The sequence below is a fragment of the Melanaphis sacchari genome, unplaced genomic scaffold (assembly GCF_002803265.2).
Source record: "Melanaphis sacchari strain LSU unplaced genomic scaffold, SCAv2.0 Contig914_pilon_pilon, whole genome shotgun sequence".
Taxonomy (NCBI): Eukaryota; Metazoa; Arthropoda; class Insecta; order Hemiptera; family Aphididae; genus Melanaphis; species Melanaphis sacchari.
This window is the reverse complement of record NW_020271644.1, coordinates 1,847-8,679: the sequence shown is the minus strand read 5'-3', so window position 1 is coordinate 8,679 and position 6,833 is coordinate 1,847.

The window sequence follows — 6,833 nt, the reverse complement described above, 5'->3', positions numbered from 1 at the left end:
TATAAAATTATGTTTCTGTTATAGTCACTGACTAAAAGTTAATTAAATAGCAAATAAACATTAATTTTTTTTTTTTCATTAAAATTATTTATTTAAAGAGTATCTTTAAATGAAAAAAACTTGAAAAGGCAAAAATATTGTTCCATTTATTTTGAATTCTTAGCAGAGGATGAATGTATTGATTTTATAAAGATGTGTGTGTGTGTATGTGTTATTTTTGTGTCTATGTACAAAATAAGTAGTTGAAAAAGCTTAGATTTTAAACTTTAGGGTAGTATTGATAGTGAAATGGATCTTATTTGTACTTAAGAGTGGTCAAAATTAAAACTTGTTTGTACTTTTTTTATAATCTAAAAAAACAAACAAGTGATTAAGAAAAACAGGAATTTTTACGCAAATCAAATATTATTATTAAACCGAATAAAATTTTAAAAATATCCAAATTAATTTAAATATATTATCTATCTATTTATTCCATACATTTATTTAAACTGTTTCATGGTAAGATTTAATAAAATCAAAATTTAATAATATATTATATATTATTTTAGCTTGGTACATAAAAAAAATGTAATATTATGAAATATATTTAGTGCTATAGAGTGACAGACCGTTTCCGTTTTGGATTGTTTTTTGTATACAATAATATATAATTGAATTTAAATTTAATACACCCATAATAGTGAACAACTGGACACCTAATGTATAACAGAACGTTTCTCACTTGACTACATTTTTTATTTTTATTTTAAAATGTAAGTAATACCAAGTATAAATAAATAAATAAATATTTTAATGTATTTAATATTCGTTTCTGTAAATACAATATGATCACTATCTCTTTCATTATTTTCATTTTTTTTAAAACGGTGAGTTCTTTAACAATTTTATTTAGTATTAGAATGTTTTTACAAAATATACAGTTTTGAATTTCACTCACTTAATTTTTATAAAAATCTCTTGTAATTTAATAAATATTCATGTATTAGATTTTTATTTTGATGAAATGTATAAAATAAGTTGATAAATATTACACATTGATGCACATAATGTATTAGTACTTTATACATTTAAAACACTTAGAATCTATGAGAAATCGTAATAGGTACGTTAAATAATTACTATGATATCTAAAATTAACAATAGAAATATGAATGTAGGTCCCCGTCCTATTATTTATCTGTTAAAAATTAATTTTTAATTTTGGCCTTAAGATATAATATGTATATTTTCAGCACAAATTGTAAAATATAAAATAAAATATAATTATAAATCTAAAAAGAACGTAATTCGCATTCAAGTATTGAATACAAATTTGTTTTAATAGTTTATTTAAATTAATATTTTGTACATAAAATAACTTAATATACTAAAACAAAATCAAATATTATTATAAATAGTCATAACATTTTTGATATCTATGTTATTACAATAATTTTCATTTTGTGGCTTGGCATGGCGCGTTGGCTGCTTCCAGTTGCGAAATGCAACTGAGAGTAAGTAACAGCTACAGCTATTAGCTCTCGGATGGGTGTCCACTCGGGATCATAGTGGTTAAAAACCTTACCACACATACACGTGTTTGGTATCAACCATAACAATCGTAAAAATACAACCTACCGTACCAACCTTACCCCTTATCATAGTTCATAACCCCTACAAACAGCTAATGGCCCTAGTTGCTAGGCTCAAGTTCAATAAAAAAAAAAATAAATAATTTTCAGCTGTTGTCTTATAATTTATTAAATGATTAATACAATGATTCGGTAATAAAATATAAAATGTATACGTAAACTATCAAATTCTAAAAAAAAACACAAAATATTAGGTTTTTGATTCGTGTAGATCTTAAAATCATCCGGTATTTGAAATATCTAACAAAACTTTAATTATTTTTTTTGCGTTTATTTATTTTTTAGGCAATTTTATTAAATTTATAATTGAATAGTAGTAGTAAGTAAAATACATTTAATGTTATCAATGAGGTTGTTAACCTGTATTATAGGTTCTTACCTATTTAGAAGTGGTAGCTCATCTAATGTTAAACTATATGCGTAGTGAATGAATATTTATAAATTAATTTAATTTCATCAACGAAGTATAATAAGTTGTTGACATGAATGCTGATGAAGTGTGCTGATATCGAAACTTTTATTATGATAAGTCTTCATAATTTTATTGTTTTGTGTCAATCAATAATGTCCAAAAAATAATTTGAGGCGGATTTTAAAAATTCCATTGTTTACCAATTCAAATTCTAATATTTATCATACGATTTTGATAAGAGTCATTTGAAACTTTCATTACTAGAATTATAAATCAAAGTACGTTGAATTTCATAAGCAATAAGCATAATAATAATTTATTACATTCTGATTAATATTTTAAAACAGAACGAAAAATATGTTTTTTTGTTCAATTCTTAAATAACACTTTGTTTAATTTCTGAACACTAGTTGCTTTTAGTTGTTAAATCAATACTACAAAGTTTAGAAAAATTGAATTATGTAAAGCGAATAGTGAAAAAACTCCTCTATAAAGTATATTTCGATGAAGTAACCGGGAAGTTTAATTTTTCAAAAAAGTGAAATATTATATATCTTTATAACATAATAACAATAATTAATTATTCGTTTCGTATAATAAAATATTTACAATAATAATGGCATTTAACCGTTAAATTTCTCAATATTAAAAATTTTTTAAAAATTATGTTTTTATAAAAATATTAGACAGTGTTAATAACAAAAGTATATTTATTTTTATTTTTGGATATAAAACGAAAGAAAAAATTGTTAAATCAGTGTTTATATTTTATAAAACAATTGTAAAACTACCTTCCATTTATTAGTGACACTTTAACATAGATAGAGCTATTACTTTAATAGGTCTTTACATCACCATCTACGACAAGAATTTCTTAGAAGAGTTAGGATATTTAATTAATTATTATTAGTGAATTTAACGGGTTTAAAATCTGATATAAAAATGCTCATAAAATACATCAGGTACAGATTTTTCTTGGATTAAATATTATATGAGCTTAATAATTTATTAAATTAAAAAGAAGTTGCATATTTTGATTAACAAATCTTCAATAACTATGATGGATAAATTGCATGAATTGTTGTGCGATATAACACATTTGATGTTTTATTTTTATTATGAGTTTTTTCTATTGGTGTATTGTATATAACGCATTCAATGTTAACCGTAAATTTAAAAATTAAATAGTTACCGAATTATTTTACATTAAACTACACTCCAGAATAGAAAATTAAAAAGTTTTGATTTTATTTTACAATAATGTACTTAAGTTATACTTAAAACATTTATATATATATATATATATATATATATATTTTTTTTTTATACTTTAAGTTCACAGTGATATTTACAAAAAGCAACAATTTTTTTATTTTTTGTTCTACAAAATGCTTTTTATTTTATAATAAATGGCCCACCCCAACCTTAACGCTTAATTAACGCGCGTCTGACAGCGCTCCTGTAAATTAATAATAATAAAATTATATTTTTCTCAAAACGTCACGTTCGGAGCATAAAAAAAAGGTCTGGCCATCATTCTAAGAAGAAATGAGAAGAAAAGCACCGATCTAATCTGTGAAGAACATTGATGATAGAGTTTTCCGGAGAAAAAAAAATACTGAAACCATCTCTCAAACGGGATCTTTCACGTGGTTCAAATATTCCAAATAATTTTGTACTTGATTAATTTTAAAATTTAATGAAAGCGAATACTTTCATTAGTGGAATTAAATATTTATTTTAATTACAAAGGGCATTTTTATAATTCGTTTATTCTTATTTATTTATTTATTTTTTATAAATTGATTTACTTTGTATTTGTGTTTCCAAACATTAAAAATCTTATTAGTATTAATTCAAATAATTTATTAAAATTTTAAATCCTTAGTTCTATTTTCAAAAAATAATTTAATTTTTAAAGGATAACACTTTTTTTAAATTTTTAATCTGTGTATTTTTGATAGTTTTAAGTACAAATAAAACATACAAAATTAATTATTGTTTAAAATAAATGTCATCTATCATGTTGGATTGATTGACAATTTTAATCCAAGTTATTTTTTATTTAAAAAAATAATTTGTTATAGTTAAAAATTGGGTAATAAATATATTATTATGATTTAATTTTATGTAAAAAATGTATGTATTTAATATTTATGTATCTGAAATCAAGATATTTATAAGATATTGGTCATATAATTCAAATAAAGTATTATGGTTGGATTTCTCTTTAGATGAAACCGATTAAGGGAAACGTATATATTACCTTTTATAAAAATATACGTGAAAATCACTACAATAGTGATTAGGCAAATATTAAATGAATTATGGCCATTCCTATTTATTGTGATCTAGCTAACGTATGAACATGTGTATTTGTATACGTGGATTAGTTATTTATATCTGCTAAAGATATTTTGGTGATTTATAAAACATTATAATATTAATTTTTGTTATTATTATACTATAAGTTTTTATTTGTAAAGAGGTATACACAATAATTTATTTTTTTAAACGCGTTACTTTTATTTCTAAATAGTCAATATTTTATTATTGTATGAATTATTGGACATGGTCAAAAATATAAAATGTAACTATGTTACATTGAGTAACAATTTAATAGAATGTACTTAAAACTATTGCCAACAAAAAATGAAAAATAATAAATTATTAACCATATGATTAATGGTGCATTTAGTTAGAAGTAAAATGAAAGAGATAGGTAACGTTGATTTCAATTTGTTTGAAAAAGCAATATTATTTTAATTGCTTGCATGTTTAAATCACGATAATGACGTCAATAAAAATTATAAAAACGTTATATTATGTACATATTTTATTTAGGTTAAAAAAAAAACCGGGGTCGTGATTAGACGATTTAATTTCAACGTTATTGTTTTTCCGAATAATCGCAGGTAAACTTAAACAGAAAGAAAAAAGGGTAATACAATGTACCCAACTATAGTTATTTGTATACTGAATCAGATAAGGTTTTCGTGTTTTAAGAGAAAATTATAATATGTATAATCTCGTAACATTTTCAAAACTGAAGATGACACAAACTTGTGACGTGTCCAAGACTTTACAAGTGATGTTGACAAATATAGTATGAAAAGCAAAATTTAATCATTGAATATTAATTGAAAATTGAATTAAAATATAACATTGACTATCATGGGTTTTGTACGGAAGTGGGCGCCACACTGTTGAAACATAACAAGTATGACAAGTAGACAAGGATATTGTGCTGACGTAGGAATGGTAAAGCATCGACCCCGATCGTAAATTAGTCTTGTATATTTATAATTCCTGATTGTTGACTTGGAGTTCTGATTATAACACTGGTGGTTAAGTCCGGCAAGTTATAGCCGAGGCTTTCTACTGGCGGAATTTACGTTATTCATTGTATCTTCGAAGAATCGGAAATTATGATCCGAAATCAATGTTGTGGTGTATTCGTGTCTTACCCAAAATGTTTTATATTATTAAGAATTAAATCATGTCATATTTTATTCTATGCATGACAAATCGTACTGCCATTGTCATCATAAATTTTAAGTACACTGCTACAATATTCGTATTATTTATTTTCATTATAATAATATTAAACCATTATCAGAGTAAGACGAAAAAAAGGTAGTATATAAATTAGGACTCGGAACTCAGCGGTCAGCGATGTCACAATTCCTGCGATTAGAATTTGATGTGTTATAAGAGTGGATAGATGATGATGCTGGTTGGGACAATTCAAAAAGAAAAAACGCATGATGAATTGTTGTCTTTAAAAATTGCCGACTAGATATAAAAATGTTGAATGAATAAAGTTATCAAGTGGCAACTGAAAGTCTATATTGTTGTGGTGTGTGTGTAAGGTAATGTTAACAAAAATCACATACATTTTCTTACACCCGACCAATATGGTTTGTTGATCGATCTATTGAAATAAATAGAAAAACTTTTGTTGCTGTTGTTTATTCATTAACAGTAAAATTTTAAAAAAGTCGTACGTAACGACTTATGAAATTAATTTTCATGTTGTTCGAATATACCTAATTTTTTTTTAAAAATCCACATGGTATTTTAAATTTTACTTATTTTTAATAATATCTACTCTCGATGCTTTAAATACTAGTTATGTTATGAATATCAGCCAAGCATAATTATATAAATAATATTTTGAATGAAAACATTTATAAGTTTAATTGTACATTACATTTTTTTAAATGTATTTTTTTTATAAATATTTTATTTTTCAAGTGAATTGAAATTAAGAAATTTGATTGTGATATTATTTTGACACTGTAGAAAACGGTAATAATGTATCTGCAAAAAGTATAAGTATATGTATGTAATGTATATACTATGGGTGTTAAATATTATATTATGCAGAATTTTTCAAATGCTATGATTATAATATTGTTTGATTGATGATAAAGAAAGGTTACATTAGGTGTGTATAAATGTGTAAAAAATATGAATGAGGTGCTTTAAAGTATTTTCACGTTTTGTAAATAAAAAAAAGTTTAGCTACGTGTATTTTATTTAAATTGTTATTGAGGTCATTTACACTGTACGATTTTATGAGGTATTTGTTATTTCGAATGTATCTGATAGTACGAGTATATTAGGTATGTTGATCACATAACAATGAATTGATTGTAGTGTTGAAAATGTTAAGCAAACAGATACAATTATTTAGATTTTAACTGTGTTTGAGTAAAGATTTTACTTTTAATATTTTTCATACAACTACATACTATCTTATCTTGGTATCTTTCTATGTACCT